Here is an 18,172-nt window from a genome sequence, read left to right on the forward strand (position 1 = left end):
AAACATCTCAACAAGCCTCATCTCAAGCATCTCAACAAGCCTCACCTCACTCCTCAAGCATCTCAACAAGCCTTAACTCAAACATCTCAACAAGCCTCACCTCACTCCTCAAGCATCTCAACAAGCCTCGCCTCAAACATCTCAACAAGCCTCACCTCAAACATCTCAACAAGCCTCATCTCAAGCATCTCAACAAGCCTCATATCAAGCACTAGTTAACTCTCTCCATTAGTGTAACGACTAAGATGCGGTCCTTTCCGATTTGGGGATCGAGGCCCCGAATTGGAAAGAAGCGCATCTAAGAGTTTTGCAAACATGGTAACATAGCACATACATAAATAATAGAGGAATGACAATAAGGGATTCAACTCTCATCTCATAAATATCTCAGAGTTACATCACACATTCAAACAAGGTAGTTCCGCTACGGACTACAAAGCTAGGGAAATGACTATGCTACCCTGCATGCTTGCCCATGATCACGACCACGCCTCAATCTTCTGGATAGTTCACGTACAGGCGTCGTTCTCCTCATTGTACTGCCACGCCAGCTGTGTGCCGTCGGGATCACCTGTCTTGGGGGTACCTGAACCTGTTGGTGTTGTGGAGGAATCTGTGAGCCACGGGGACTCAGCAATCTATGACCTCGGTGCCAGAACTAGTCAAGTTATTAGGTTGGAAAGGTGGAGTATTTAGGTTGCAGCATCCTAAGCTTTACATGGTGGCTAACTTACGTAGAACATGTGTGAAGGTGGTCTATTCTAGCGGTCGATAATAGATTATCACTAAGTGTCCTGAACACCTACCTACGTCAATCATAACCCCACCGTGTTCCCGATCGAAGAGAGATCTTCGAAGGGGACAATCACGATTACACACACAGTTGGCAATTTTATTAGCTTATGTTTAAGTTATCTATTACCAGATGTTAACAAATATTCCAAGTTGCCACATAACCGTGGGCACGGCTTTTCGAAAGATTAAACCCTGCAGGGGTGCTCCAACTAGTCCATCACAAACGTACACGGGCCGCAAAGTAATCCTCTATCACGAATCTCATGATCTCGTCGTATTCCTTAGAGGAAAACCTCAACTCTAGGGAGAACCAAAGCTTCACCGGGATTCCTATACGCAAGATATATCACTAAGGTAAGACAAGACTAGCAGGACCTCCCGGTGTGTCGACGACCCTGATAAGAGCCGCATATCTCAGTCTTAGGACAACACCGTCTATGCATAGTGAACAAGGACCAAACCTCAAGTTTCCTTGGGGTGGTATTGCCGACTGCTAGGTGGGTGGACCAATACTCATGAGGAGCACTGGCCCGGGTTGTTGATTAATTTCCTTGGGGTAGCTATTCCCTATGCAGATTATTATTAAGTGATTAGAAGATTAAAAACCAATGTTGGGTCCTACCAGACAAGTCTTAACACTACGCGATTTATCGAGGGGGTCCCCATAACAACCCCGAATGTGTTAGGAGCGATCAAAATGGAATCAAACACCGGTAGCCGGTAATTATGGCGGCAATAACGGAAAAAAGCACCCGGCAACAGGCTAGGCCTTCCGTTATTTACCAAGCATACAGGTGCATTAATTAAATATCAGATTTAACATAATGATATCAAACTCATGTTATCACATGAGACCACTGCACCTGCATATAGCAACGCTAACATTAGTAGCCGAGCAAGCCAACTTAGCCATTCAAGATTGCTAGGAAGGGATAAGTGTTTGGGTTTCATGGCAATTCAGGAGGCAATTATTTCAGTGGTAGGCAGCGAGCATATGATGGAAGAAACGTAATCTAGCATAACAAGTCTAAAGATGGAATCAAGGTCATATCATCTTGCCTGTGATATCCTCAGCTTGGAACTGTTCTTGATCGTCCTGCACGTACTCTCCCGAATCCACGTACTCGTTCTCCGATCCCGGTGCTACCCAACATAAGAATAACATGCAATGAACAACAACACCTCAATATGCAACAAGCACATGATGCATGGACAGAAATGCATTCTAAGATATCTTGACATGCATGATAATGACATGATCAGATGCGTCTCGTGAAAACAATGCAAAAGCATATAAAGAACACTACAAAAGGAGCTACGGATCAACGGGAAACAACGAAACAAGAAATGAAGTGCTACGTGTCAAATTCATCACAACACACTCCAAAGGCATATCTCTGGTATTTCCAGGTTGCCAAGACATAAAACATACCAACATGGATGGGGTGGTGCAAAGAATATCACCACACCATCAACTATGCACTAACAAACATCAAAATGACAAAACTACACAATCAGCCATAAACTGCATCATAGCACTTTGTGAGATACATCCAAAGCACCTACAGCCACCCAAATATGCCAAATAAGATATGTGGCAGTATCTATCCAAGAGTACTACAATCACAAGCAAAAATATCACACAAAGGAGTTAAACACAGAAAGTTACACAACTGCAAACTTGCCCAAAAATATCAGATTTCAGGGACTTAGTGAAAATTCCAGATGCTCACTATTTGTTTATGCTATGAAGCATTTTGACAGAAGCCAAAACAATATCTACATGACTCCAAATGGAATGAAAATTTACAGGGAGCTAGACAAACATCTAATCTTCAACTTTCCAGTTGAAAGATAAGGCTGAATCACAACACATTGACCTGCAAAAGGTCATCAACAGGGGAAGAAAATATAAACAGATTCTTAGACTTAGTGAAAATATCATATTTTCACTAATCTGGAATTTCAGCCACATGCCTATTTTGATTGGGCACAACTTGCACATATGGTTTCCTAAGCATGAAACAAAACCAATATGTGGTCGAGGGGGTCACCCTCTACTACCATAACCAAGAATCCAGCTCTTGGGCACACCACATCTCATGGAATCAAACCCTAAACATAGAACAAACCTGAAATATGTCATTTATAGAAAGTGTTCCAATGGCAAAACTGATCTCACCAATGGATTCCTGGGATGATTCTACCCCAAAAACATATATAATACTTATGCACTTGCTTGGAACAAGTGGGCACAAACTAGGAAAGGAATTCTACATGGAATCATATGTAGTGAATAGTGCATCAACACATGTGCAAAATCACTAGAACAACTCCTACACAAGCTCTTGCACATGACCACAACATCAATGGGGGTACATGAGGGGTAGACCTCATGCCTATGTGCCTTGGCACATCACCACACCATCACAAGCAACAAGCACAACATAATAACATCACCTACACATGAAATCTTGCACATATGCCCATCAAGGCATGACTTGCCATGACATGTGTGAGACATACTCACATGAGCACCGACACACTCACATATGATCTAGCCAATCTATATATACATGCACTCATAACAACAATGCACTCCTATACATGATAATACTACACATGCTCTCCTAGTGCAAACACACCACATGCATATGACTTGAACCACATGCATATGCTCCTCCAAGCAACCTACACCAACAGATATACTAGGTGTGTCGGCGGGGAAAACCCTTCACACACACACACACACACACTCACTTGCACCAAAGGCACAAGCACCACATGACAACAACAACTACCATGCATACACCCTTGTTAGCAACACATACACCTCATACATGCTGTTTTAAGGAGAGGCTAAATCTCCCCCATGGTGTGAGGCACACCAAAGCCACATCTACACAAGCCAATGGTGAACAACTCAAGGAAAAATAAAGCACAAAAAAAAAATAAAAGGTGGGAAAGGAAGGATCGAACCCTGTACCCCTCTGGTACTGGCCACAGATACAAACCACTCTACTAGTGGCCTTGTGTTCGACACAACAGAGAAGCCTAGCAGGTTAAACTACGTGCTACACTAAACTACTGTGCCGAAGGAAATAAAACCAAAAAGGGTGCCGAGGGGGGATCGAACCCGCAACCTCCAACAGGCAACAACAACACACAGCCAGTACGCTACGCATCGGTGTCTGACAGAGAAGGGGGCTCTGCTCTTGTGAGCATCCCCTTCGGGATCCACTGCTGATCCACGGTGGCCGAAACAGGGGAGCCACCTCGCCGGCGACACAAGAAAAATCAAGCACCAACTCGTCAATGGAAGGACGCCCTGGCATCCACGATTCCATTTCCCTTGCTAAATCTACTCGAGAGGCACTACTGCTACACCTCTACGACGCGCGCCGGCGCCGGCGACAGGGAACATCACGACGGTGAACCTACGGCTCCTACGCTCGATCTAAGGTAGGGAAGGGGGAAGGAAGTCTCTGCTCACCCAATGGAAGAAGAAACTGATCCTGCCGGAGAGGTAGCAGGGGAAGAAGAGGAGGAAGCCACGTCGGGGATGCTTGCCGGAGCGGAAGGGGTCATCGTCGATGCACGGGAAGAAGAGGAGCTGCCATCGTTCTAGCTGCGGGAATGGACCCCCTGGAGATCCCGCGAGCTCGACGACGCCTTGGAGAGGAAGCAGAGGCACAACAACTACGTCAGCGAGCTTCTTCACGATCCGGCCATGCCAGATGTGCCGATTCTCTTACCTGAGGTCGTCGACAGAGAGAGAGGGAGAGGGGGAAGAAGTGGCGGCAGAGGAGGAGGAACTCTAGCCTTGGCATGGACGCCAAGAGGGATTAAATAGGGGAAGGAGGAGGAGAGGGATGCGCTGCGGCCATGTGCGTGAGGGGAGCTCCGGTGGAAAGCAGAGAGGGGAAAAGATGAGTCGCTGACAGGGGGCCCGAGGTGTCGAGCTGGAAAGGAGGAAGAAGAGGGACGCGCTGCGGGCTCCTCGCGAGAGAGAGGAGGAAGTGGGCCGGCCTGTGGGAGGAAGCCCACAGGGTGGCGCGAGATAGAGGAGAAAGAAATCCCCTGGCTTTCCTATTATAAATAAAACAGGAAAAGAAAAATAAAACACATGCCAAACTATTGGCTCAAAAATAAAGATAAAAACACCCCTGGTCATAAGGAATTATGACCTATTTGAATTAAATGGAAAATAAATGTTTGGGGCAAATAAATATTTACAAAACAACATTGTCTTGATCTGTTTTGTAATTGCTTGCACCTTAAAAACATGTTTTAAAAATAGCAATTTCACATCACAAATACACCACAAACAAGAGCTAAATCCGGAACATTTTTAAAACAGAAAAGGTTCAAGTGAAACTTGACCTTGGGATGAAATGGAGAGGGGGAAGATTGTTTTGAAACCTACACAACCTACAAGGCACTACCTACTATCATCTACCGCCACACCATTCACACATCCCACATCACATCAACAACACATGAATTCACAAGACTCAAACCAAGACATAGAATGATATGGAATGCATGCATGCAAGGGAAGAAATAATAAGGTGAAAACACATGAAATCGTAAGCATTGAACTCTCTCATAGCATTGACAAGGTGGACCCACATGGGAAGGTTCCAAAAAGGGAAGGTTACACACTTGGGGCATTACAAACTCTCCCACACTACAAAAAGATCTCGCCCCGAGATCTACGCCTGAAAGAACTCCGGAAATTCAGAACGGAGATGATCCTCGCGTTCCCAAGTAGCCTCTTTATCAGAATGGTGTGACCATTGCACTTTGAGAAATTTGACAGTATTGTTGCGGGTCTTGCACTCAGTCGCCTCGAGAACCTCCAACTGGATGCTCACGATAAGATAGGTCAGGCTGAAGGTCGATGTCTTGAAGATGAACATTGTGCTCGGGGGTCTTGAAGCACCTCCGGAGCTGAGAAACATGGAACACATCATGGACATTTGCAAAGTTTGACGGGAGCTCAAGCTGGTACGGAAGGTCGCCTCTCTTGCCAACCACTCTGAACGGACCAATGAAACGAGGCACAAGCTTGGCTTTGATGCCAAATCGCTGCATACCCTTCATAGGCGACACCTTGAGATAGACGAAGTCATCAAGCTTATAAGACATGTCACGATGCTTGCTATCATAATAGCTCTTCTAACGGGACTGAGCTGCTCTGAGGTTGTCGAGAATGACCCGACACATCTCCTCATCTTCTTCTATCAAATCATTCCCAAGGATCTGACGCTCGCCGGTCTCGGACCAGTTGAGCGGGGTACGACACTTCCTGCCATAGATAATTTCAAACGGAGCCTTGCCAGAACTAGCTTGATAACTGTTGTTATACAAGAACTCCGCAAAAGGCAGACAATCCTCCCAGTTCAAACCAAAAGAGATAACACATGCTCTCAGCATATCCTCAAGAACTTGATTGACTCGCTCCACTTGACCACTAGTATCAGGATGAAAAGTTGTGTTGAAGCGGATCTTCGTGCCCGTAGCAGACTGAAAAGAGTCCCAGAACTTGGAAGTGAAGGTACTTCCGTGATCCGAAGAGATCATCATAGGCACGCCGTGCAAAGACACAATCCTGGAGGTGTACAACTCTGCAAGCTGAGCTACGGAAATGGATTCCTTGACTGGAAGAAAATGAGCCACTTTACTCAACTTGTCGATGACGATGAAGATGGCATCATTACCCTTCTTGGACTTCGGATACCCGGTGACGAAATCCATCTCAATATGATTGAACTTCCACTCGGGAATGGGCAAAGGATGCAAAATACCTGCTGGACGTTGATGCTCTGCTTTCACCCTTCGACATACATCACATTCATTTACGAACTGAGCAATCTCACGCTTCATACGAGTCCACCAGAAGGTCTGTTTCAAGTCCTGGTACATCTTGGAGCTTCCAGGATGAATAGAGAGGAGAGAGTTATGAGCTTCTTCCATGATTACCTTTCTGAGATCACCTTTCGGGACGACAAGACGATCCTCGAAGAACAACGTGTCCCTGGCATCAACAGTGAAGCACTTATACTTGGGAAGACTCTTTGCTACGCCAATCTTGACTTTCTTCACCATAGCGTCAAGAAGTTGTGCTGCTCGGACCTGATCTTCCAAGGTAGGAGAGATCTGAAGGTTTGCAAGAAATCCCTGAGGTACTAACTGAAGGTTGAGCTTCCTAAAAGACTGACAAAGACCAGGCTGGAGAGGTTGCAGAATGAGACTGTTGCAGTACGCCTTCCTGCTCAAGGCATCTGCCACGACATTAGCTTTTCCTGGCGTGTACTCAACACTCGGATTAAAATCCTGGAGCATTTCCACCCAACGTGTTTGCCAAAGATTCAGGTTAGGCTAAGTGAAGATGTACTTGAGACTCTTGTGATCGGTGAAAACTTCAACCTTTCGTTCCAACAAGAGGTGTCTCCAAGTCATCAGAGCGTGTACCACAGTTGCTAGCTCAAGATCATGCACAGGATAGTTCTTCTCCGCTGGCTTCAACTGCCTGGAGGTATAAGCAACCACTTTCTTCTCTTGCATCAGAACTGCACCAAGACCCTCGAGAGAAGCATCGCAGAACACCTGGTAGGGCTTGGAATCATCCGGAGGAACCAATACTAGAGTGGAGGTAAGCTTCTCTTTGAGTGTGTCGAAGGCCAACTGACACTTTGGAGACCAAGCATACTTAACACCCTTCTAAAGAAGACTTGAGAGCGGCTTCGCAATCTTGGAGAAGTTCTCAACGAACCTACTGCAATAGCTTGCAAGCCCGAGAAAGCTTCGAAGCTGCTTCACATTCTGCGGAGGTTCCCATTCAACAATGGCCTGCACCTTGGACGGATCAACTTTCATGCCCTCGGCAGAGATAATGTGACCAAGATAGACGACTTCTTTCATCCAGAACTCAAACTTGGAAAATTTGGCATACAGCTTGTACTCTCTCACCTTATCAAGCACCAATCTGAGATGTTCTTCATGTTCTTCCTCAGTTTCAGAAAAGACCAGAATGTCGTCGAGATAGAGCAAGACAAAGTCATTCTTGAATGGAGAGAATATGTAGTTCATCAATCAACAGAATGTCGGAGGAGCATTTGCCAGACCAAAATACATGACCGTATACTCATACGAGCCAAAATTAGTCCTGAAGGCAGTCTTCGGAATATCTTCTTCGCGAATGCGAATTTGATGATAGCCCATTCTGAGATCGAGCTTGGAGAAGACCTTAGCACCTTTCAACTGTTCGAACAACTCAGTTATGTTCGGAAGTGGATATTTGTTCCTGATTGTCTTCTTGTTCAATGGATGGTAATCGACACATAGTCGGTCCGGGCCATCCTTCTTCTTGACAAACAGAACCCCACAGCCCCACGGAGACGAGCTTGGTCTGATCAGACCCAAACGCTCCTGCTCATCGAGTTGCCTCTTAAGTTCCTTCAATTCTTCTGGACCCAATTTGTACGGCCGTTTGCACACGGGCTCGGTACCTGGCTCAAGCTCAATGACAAATTCAACTTCTCGCCGCGGAGGCATGCCTGGCAGCTCTTCTGGAAACACATCTTCATATTCGCAGACCACTGGGAATTGCGAAATAGGATTAATCTCACCCTTTTCATTCAAAGAGAACATACGGATTGTATCATCGCGCGCCACGAATATAATCACGTCCTCCGAAGAGTGGGTAAGCTTCACTTCTTTAGCTTCACAATCAATTGATGCCTTGTTCATGGCCAACCAGTCCATACCAAGGATCAAGTCAATGTCGGAATTGCCCAAGACAATAGGAGATGCCAGAAAAGAATAGTTACCCAACTTGACAGAAACATTCGGAACCACCATGTGGGAATTCATGATCTTGCCAGGAGACACAATTGATAGAGGCTTAGGCAAATCACGAGTAGAGAACCCATGCTTAAATGAGAATGGCCTTGAGATAAACGAATGCGATGCACCAGAATCAAATAACACTTTAGCAGGAATATCATTAACGAGGAGGTTACCCATGATCACATCTGATGAGTTTTCTGCCTCAGCCGCATTCACCATGTTGACTCGAGATGATCTGGGGTTGAACTTGACAAGAGCATTGCTTGGAGGTTTTCCTGGAGGAGGAGGCGGTAGTCGGAGCTGAGAAGTGCACTTGTTGGCATAATGACCCTTCTGCCCACACTTGTGACAAGTAACCTCTGCTGGCTGCTGGTACTGAGTCTGAGGAGGCCCTTGCTTCTGATGCTGGAATCTCTGCTGAAAGACAGGGTTGGGTGGGTGGGAAGAACCACGGCCACCAGAGTGCTTGAGCTGCTGTGAGTGCCGAGGAGGAGGAGGAAACACCCAAAACTTCTGTTGCTTCTGAACCACCTGAGTAGAGGAAGAGCTGGAATCTCTGAAGTGCTTCTTAGAATTCTCCACCGTGAGCAAGGCTGCCTCTGCTCTGAGAGCTAAGTTGTAGAACTTGTCGAACTACTCAGGATCGTGCAAAGCAAGAGCTAACTGCAAATCTTCTTTCAAGCCACCTCTGAGCTGATAAATCTTGCTCTTCTGATCAGGGATATCGTGCAAGGTGTAGCGGGCTAGCTCGTGGAACTCAATGTTGTACTTGTACACGGAGTTACCACCCTGCTTCAAGCGCCTGAACTTCTCACGCATCTCCTCCACAAAGCTGGAAGGAATGTAGTGGGACCTGAAGTCACAGCAGAACTCATCCCAAGTGATCACTCTAGCGCCTCTTGAATCCTTCAACTGTTGCCACGAGATAGAAGCTTGCCCTTCAACTGGAATGTTGCAAATTTGACAAAATCCTCAGGACGAACATTGCTACACTCAAAATGCTTGTTCATATCACGGATCCAATCCTCGGCATCAAATGGCTGGTCAAAGGAAGTGAAAGTCTTTGGCTGATTCGACAAGAACTGACTCAGATTAGCAAACTGATTGCCACCATGCTGGAAATTGCCTTGCTGCTGATTAGCCCTCTCTTGCAACAACTGTAGCAACATATGGGTGTTTGCATTAGTAGCAGCCATCACCGCTTGCCAAGCCTCAGCAGGAGGAGGCGGCAGCGGAGGAGGATTCTCCGGAGGAGGAGGTGGTGGCGGCACATCCTCACGCCTTGGGTTCTGACGCGTTGGTGGAGCCATCCTGAAGACGGACAACACATTAGCCACATAATATATTGAAGATATAGCTGAATCAAAATGACAGGAATATCTGAACAGGAATAAAGCAATTGCACTCGAACAAAATAGTAAGAATGCTTCCTCAAAGTGACGGTCGACAAAATTCTGATTAAGACCAGTGCAAACAAGTATGAGCTAGAATTGCTCGGAACAAACATATGATCGAGATTCCATCCGATATCTTCGTGGATAAGATCGCACGGGCTCGAATTTATAGTAGCCATCCTGTGCAAGGTAGTGCGCACAACATACAAAGTATCCCCGAGTCGTAGCGAGCTACAAGGACTCTTTAAGACACAACGAGAACCGCTGTAAGACGACCGTGAACAAACACACCCACTGAACATCGAATCCCAACCTCAATCATGCATTTGTAGGAAGATAGTCCTATAAGATACTACTTGATATCCCACCTATGAATTCCCGAAATAACTGGTCATGCAATCTGGTACACGGATACAAGGAGTAATATCACACAACTCCTATACTAACCCGTCACCTGTATCACATCCGTCAACACACAACCAGCATCTCGAACCTTCATCTACCACAGACCCTCGTGATCACAACGATACCAAGTATGGCAGTACTCCCGAACAATCTGCACCAGTACTGGGGACATTGGGGTTATCTCGCCACTACTAGTATTGAAGCAATAACGAACATCCTTCGTTCTTAGATACTCAGAAATCTGAATGATGGCGATGTGCGCAAGAATCCCCTAGAGCTCAACTCCCCAGAAGAAATCAAGGCAGATAGGAGGCACCAAGACAGAACTTCGTCACATCGAAATCATATAGATTTCACAAATACCCGCGTGATCCTAAAAAAAATTTGAGCGAGAAGAGGAGTAGAATTAAGATTTCCTAAGTCGGGAACCTCACCACAGCATGGAAGAGGAGAAAAAAGAATCCTACTCTCCGATATAATTAAGACTCAAAACATTTTACTAGACTCGACTCGGTCAAGTACGGTCACACAAAGGCTCCTATGGTCGTAAGGCTCTGATTACCAACTTGTAATGACTAAGATGCGGTCCTTTCCGATTTGGGGATCGAGGCCCCGAATTGGAAAGAAGCGCATCTAAGCGTTTCACAAACATGGTAACATAGCACATACATAAATAATAGAGGAATGACAATAAGGGATTCAAGTATCATCTCATAAATATCTCAGAGTTACATCACGCATTCAAACAAGGTAGTTCCGCTACGGACTACAAAACAAGGGAAATGACTATCCTACCCTGCATGCTTGCCCATGATCACGACCACGCCTCAATCTTCTGGATAGTTCACATACATGCGGTCGTTCTCCTCATCGTACTGCCACGCCAGCTGCGTACCGTCGGGATCACCTGTCTCGGGGGTACCTGAACCTGTTGGTGTTGTGAAGGAATCCGTGAGCCACGGGGACTCAGCAATCTATGACCTCGGTGCCAGAACTAGTCAAGTTATTATGTTGGAAAGGTGGAGTATTTAGATTGCAGCATCCTAAGCTTTACATGATGGATAACTTACGTAGAACATGTGTGAAGATGGTCTATTCTAGCGGTCGATAATAGATAATCACTAAGTGATCCTGAACACCTACCTACGTCAATCATAACCCCACCGTGTTCTCGATCGAAGAGAGATCTTCGAAGGGGACATTCACGATTACGCACACAGTTGGCAATTTTATTAGCTTATGTTTGAGTTATCTATTACCGGATGTTAACAAATATTTCAAGTTGCCACATAATCGCGGGCACGGCTTTCCGAAAGATTAAACCCTGCAGGGGTGCTCCAACTAGTCCACCACAAACGTACACGGGCCACAAAGTAATCCTCTATCACGAATCTCGTGATCTCGTCGGATTCCTTAGAGGAAAACCTCAACTCTGGGGAGAACCAAAGCTTCACCGGGATTCCAATACGCAAGATATATCACTAAGCTAAGACAAGACTAGCAGGACCTCCGGTGTGTTGACGACCCTGATAAGAGCCGCGTATCTCAATCTCACGACAACACCGTCTATGCATAGTGGACAAGGACCAAACCTCAAGTTTCCTTGGGGTGGTATTGCCGACTGCTAGGTGGGTTGACCAACACTCATGAGGAGCACTGGCCCGGGTTGTTGATTAATTTCCTCGGGATAGCTATTCCCTATGCAGATTATTATTAAGTGATTAGCAGATTAAAACCAATGTTGGGTCCTACCGGACAAGTCTTAACACTACGCGATTTATCGAGGGGGTCCCCATAACAACCCCGAACGTGTTAGGAGCGATCAAAATGGAATCAAACATCGGTAGCCGGTAACTATTGCGGCAATAATGGAACAAAGCACCCGACAACAGGCTAGGCCTTCCGTTATTTACCAAGTATATAGGTGCATTAATTAAATAACAGATTTAACATAATGATATCAAACTCATGTTATCACATGAGACCACTGCACCGGCATCTAGCAACGCTAACATTAGTAGCTGAGCAAGCCTACTTAGCCATTCAAGATTGCTAAGAAGGGATAAGTGTTTGGCTTTCATGGCAATTCAGGAGGCAATTATTTCAGTGGCAGGCAGCGAGCATATGATGGAAGAAATGTAATCTAGCATAACAAGTCTAGAGATGGAATCAAGGTCATATCATCTTGCCTGTGATATCCTCAGCTTGGAACTGTTCTTGATCGTCCTGCACGTACTCTCCCGAATCCACGTACTCGTTCTCCGATCCCGGTGCTACCCAACATAAGAATAACATCCAATGAACAACAGCACCTCAAGATGCAACAAGCACATGATGCATGAGTTGAATATGAACATGCATCACTATTTCTATCACTAGCACAAGCATGAGAAGTAAATGCATGTTCCTGGACAGAAATGCATTCTAAGCTATCTTTACATGCATGATAATGACATGATCAGATGTGTCTCGTGAAAATGATGCAAAAGCATATAAAGAACACTACAAACGGAGCTACGGATCAACGGGAAACAACGAAACAAGAAATGAAGTGCTACGTGTCAAATTCATCACAACACACTCCAAAGGCATATCTCTGGTATTTCCAGGTTGCCAAGACATAAAACAAACCAACATGGATGGGGTGGTGCAAAGAATATCACCACACCATCAACTATGCACTCACAAACATCAAAATGACAAAACTACACAATCTGCCATAAACTGCATCATAACACTTTGTGAGCTACATGCAAAGCACCTACAGCCACCCAAATATGCCAAATAAGATATGTGGCAGTAGCTATCCAAGAGTAATACAAGCACAAGCAAAAAGATCACACAAAGGATTTAAACACAGAAAGTTACACAGCTGCAAACTTGCCCAAAAATATCAGATTTCAGGGACTTAGTGAAAATTCCAGATGCTCACTATTTGTTTATGCTCTGAAGCATTTTGACAGCAGCCAAAATAATATCTACAGGACTCCAAATGGAATGAAAATTTACAGGGATCTAGACAAACATATAAGCTTCAACTTTCCAGTTGAAAGCTAAGGCTGAATCACAACACATAGACCTTCACAAGCTCATCAACAGGAGAAGAAAATATAAACAAATTCTAAGACTTAGTGAAAATCTGAGATTTTCACTAATCTGGAATTTCAGCCACATGCCTATTTTTATTGGGCACAACTTGCACATATGGTTTCCTAAGCATGAAAAAAAACCAATATGTGCTAGAGGGGGTCACCCTCTACTGCCACAACCAAGAATCAAGCTCTTGGACACGCCACATCTCATGGAATCAAGCCCTAAACATAGAACAAATCTGAAATATGTCATTTCCAGAAAGTGTTCCAATGGAAAAACTAATCTCACCAATGGATTCCTGGGATGATTCTACCCCAAAAACATATATAATACTTATGCACTTTCTTGGAATAAGTGGGCACAAACTAGGAAAGAAATTCTACATGGAATCATATGTAGTGAATAGTGCATCAACACATGTGCAAAATCACTAGAACAACTCCTACACTAGCTCTTGCACATGACCACAACATCAATGGGGGTACATGAGGGGTAGACCCCATGCCTATGTGCCTTGGCACATCACCACACCATCACAAGCAACAAGCACAACATAATAACATCACCTACACATGAAATCTTGCACATATGCCCATCAAGGCATGACTTGCCATGATAAGTGTGAGACATACTCACATGAGCACCGACACACTCACATATGATCTAGCCAATCTATATATACATGCACTCATAACAACAATGCACTCCTATACATGATCATACTACACATGCTCTCCTAGTGCAAACACACCACATGCATATGACTTGAACCACATGCATATGCTCCTGCAAGCAACCTATACCAACATATATACTAGGTGTGTGGGAGGGGAAAACCCTTTTCACATACACACACACTCACTTGCACCAAAGGCACAAGCACCACATGACAACAACAACTACCATGCATACACCCTTGTTAGCAACACATACACCTCATACATGTTGTTTTAAGGAGAGGCTAAATCTCCCCCATGGTGTGAAGCACACCAAAACCACATCTACACAAGCCAAAGGTGAACAGCTCAAGGAAAAATAAAGCACAACAAAAAAAAAAAGGTGGGGAAGGAGGGATCGAACCCTATACCCCTCTGGTACTGCCCACAGATACAAACCACTCTGCTAGTGGCCTTGTGCTCGACAGAACAGAGCAGCCTAGCAGGTTAAACTACCTGCTACGCGAAACTACTGTGCCAAAGGAAATAAAACCAAAAAGGGTGCCGAGGGGGGATCGAACCTGCAACCTCCAACAGGCAACAACAACACACAACCACTACGCTACGCATCGGTGTCTGACAGAGAAGGGGGCTCTGCTCTTTTGAGCATCCCCTTCGGGATCCACTGCTGATCCACGGTGGCCGAAACAGGGGAGCCACCTCGCGGGCGACACAAGCAAAATCAAGCACCGACTCGTCGATAGAAGGACGCCCTGGCATCCACGGTTCCATTTCCCTAGCTAAATCTACTCGAGAGGCACTACTGCTACGCCTCTACGACGCGTGGCAGTGCTGGTGACAGGGAACAACATGGGGGCGAACCTACGGCTCCTACGCTCGATCTAAGGCAGGGAAGGGGGAAGGAAGTCTCTGCTCACCCAACGGAAGAAGAAACCGATCGTATCGGAGTGGTAGCAGGGGAAGAAGAGGAGGAAACCGCGTCGGGGATGCTTGCCGGAGCGGAAGGGGTCGTCGTCAATGCAGGGGAAGAAGAGGAGTTGTTGTCGTCCTAGCTGCGGGAATGGACCCCCTGGAGATCCCGTGAGCTCGACGACGCCTTGGAGAGGAAGCAGAGGCACATCAACTACGGCGGCGAGCTTCTTCACGATCCGGCCATGGCGGATGCGCCGATTCTCTTACCTGAGGTCGTCGACGGAGAGAGAGGGAGATGGGGAAGAAGTGGAGGCGGAGGCGGAGGAACTCTAGCCTTGGCACGGACGCCAAGAGGGATTAAATAGGGGAAGGAAGAGGAGAGGGACACGCCGCGGCCATGTGCGTGAGGGGAGCTCCGGTGGAAAGCAGAGAGGGGAAAAGATGAGTCGCTGACAAGGGGCCCCAGGTGTCGAGCTGGAAAGGAGGAAGAAGAGGGACGCGTTGCGGGCTCCTGCGCGAGAGAGAGGAGGAAGTGGGCCGGCCTGTGGGAGGAAGCCCAGAGGGTGGCGCCAGATAGAGGAGAAAGAAATCCCCTGGCTTTCCTATTATAAATAAAACAGGAAAAGAAAAATAAAACACAGGCCAAACTATTGGCTCAAAAATAAAGATAAAAACACCCCTCATCATAAGGAATTATGACCTATTTGAATTAAATGGAAAAGAAATGTTTAGGGCAAATAAATGTTTACAGAACAACATTTTCTTGATCTGTTTTGTAATTTTTTGCACCTTTAAAACATGTTTTAAAATTAGCAATTTCACATCACAAATACACCACAAACAAGAGCTAAATCAGGAACATTTTTAAAACAGAAAAGGTTCAAGTGAAACTTGACCTTGGGATGAAATAGAGAGGGGGAAGATGGTTTTGAAACCTACACAACCTACAAGGCACTACCTACTATCATCTACCTCCACACCATTCACACATCCCACATCACATCAACAACACATGAATTCACAAGACTCAAACCAAGACATAGAATGATATGGAATGCATGCATGCAAGGGAAGAAATAATAAGGTGACAACACATGAAATCATAAGCATTGAACTCTCTCATAGCATTGACAAGGTGGACCCACATGGGAAGGTTCCAAAAAGGGAAGGTTACACACTTGGGGCATTACAATTAGCCCTAAATTATGTAGGGCATTTGCATAAACCTCTCGAGGGCATGAAAGTTGCGGAGGTAGAATTCCCAGATTCTCCAGCCTTTATTTGTTCACATGGGGTATTTATATCCATTGTCACCAGCTTTGTTCAAGATCTCAATCATGCAAGCCTATAGAGATAGGAAAGCTCTGTTTAGCTTGTAAACCTTGTAGTCTTCAAATTCCTCCAACACTCCATTAATTAGATCTTGAAGTGTTTTAGGGCTCAAGCAATCTATCAGAGATTGCAATGAGTTGAAAATCACAAGGCCAAGCGCATTCAAATCAGGACCGTTGGCGGGCTGTTGTATTATTCTGACGTCCACTCCAGTTCTTGAAACAACTTCTTAAAATTCCGGGTCAGTAGGGAGTATGTGGGGCTTAGCATTGTCCTGTTGTATATAGATTGTCTGCCGAGCATCACTTTCAGGACAAACACCTTGTATTGCTGGCAAGATGTTCTCTATCAAGAACTCTCTCATCACCTTTGTGTCGACTTTTATTGACTTTGTATCTACTGTGACTCTAGGTCGGTTGTCACTTCTCCTCTGAGCAGGAACTTCTTTAACGAATGGCCAAATACCAATTTTCCCAGAGAACATCACATTTCCTTCACTATCCCATCTTGGCCTAGCAACTGCCGTCAAGAACATGATATTTCCAATACAGTTGCTGCTTTGTATAGTTCTTGTAGGCTCTTCCTCCTCATCCAAGAGATAATAGTTCTGTTGAGGAACGTTGCATGGGAAACAAAAAAATTCCTACGCACACGAAGACCTATCATGGTGATGTCCATCTACGAGTGGAAATTTGGATCTACGTACCCTTGTAGATCGCACAGAAGGAAGCGTTAAGAAACGCGTTTGATGTAGTGGAACGTCTTCACGTTCCTCGAACTATCCCACCAACCGTCCCATGATCCATCCCACGAACCGTCCCGCGATCCGTCCCATGATCTGTTCCGATCTAGTGCCGAACGGACGGCACCTCCGCTTTCAGCACACGTACAGCTCGATGACGATCTCGGCCTTCTTGATCCAGCAAGAGAGACGGGGAAGTAGATGAGTTCTCCGGCAGCGTGATGACGCGCCGGTGTTGGTGATGAACTATTTCTGCAGGGCTCCGCCCGAGCTCCGTAGAAATCTAATCTAGAGGAAGAACTACGGGGTGTAGGTTTGAGTTGCATGTGGCAAAGTTGTATCTCAAAAGCCCAAAACCTCTAGTATATATAGGAGGAGGGGGAGGCAGCCTTGGGCAGCCTTGGAGCACCAAGGAGTCCTCCTTGGGTCGGCCGAAGTGGGAGAGAGGGAGGAGTCCTTCTCCAATCCCACTTGGATTTGGACCCCTTCCTTATTTTCCCACCTCTTATGGATTTTCCACTTTTTCCTCATGGGCTTTATTTGGATGACTTTGTCAGCCCATTATACCTTATTGTGCATCCAATAAACCCATGTGGACCCCTTGGGGCGTGGTGGGCCTACCCAGTGGACCCCCGAAACCCATTCGTCACTCCCGGTACACTGCCGGTAATGGCCGAAAACTTTCCGGAATCCAAACACCAACTTCCTATATATCAATCTTCGTTTTTGGACCATTCTGGAAACCCTCATGATGTCCTGATCTCATCCGAGAATCCGAACAACCTTCGGTCACCAACACATATAACTCAACTATACTAAAACATCATCGAACCTTAAGTGTGCAGACCCTGCGGGTTCGAGAACTATGTAGACATGACCCGAGACACTCCTCGGTCAATATCCAATAGCGGGACCTGGATGCCCATATTGGATCCTACATATTCTACGAAGATCTTATTGGTTGAACC

The sequence above is a fragment of the Hordeum vulgare genome, chromosome 2H (genome assembly GCF_904849725.1).
Source record: "Hordeum vulgare subsp. vulgare chromosome 2H, MorexV3_pseudomolecules_assembly, whole genome shotgun sequence".
Taxonomy (NCBI): Eukaryota; Viridiplantae; Streptophyta; class Magnoliopsida; order Poales; family Poaceae; genus Hordeum; species Hordeum vulgare.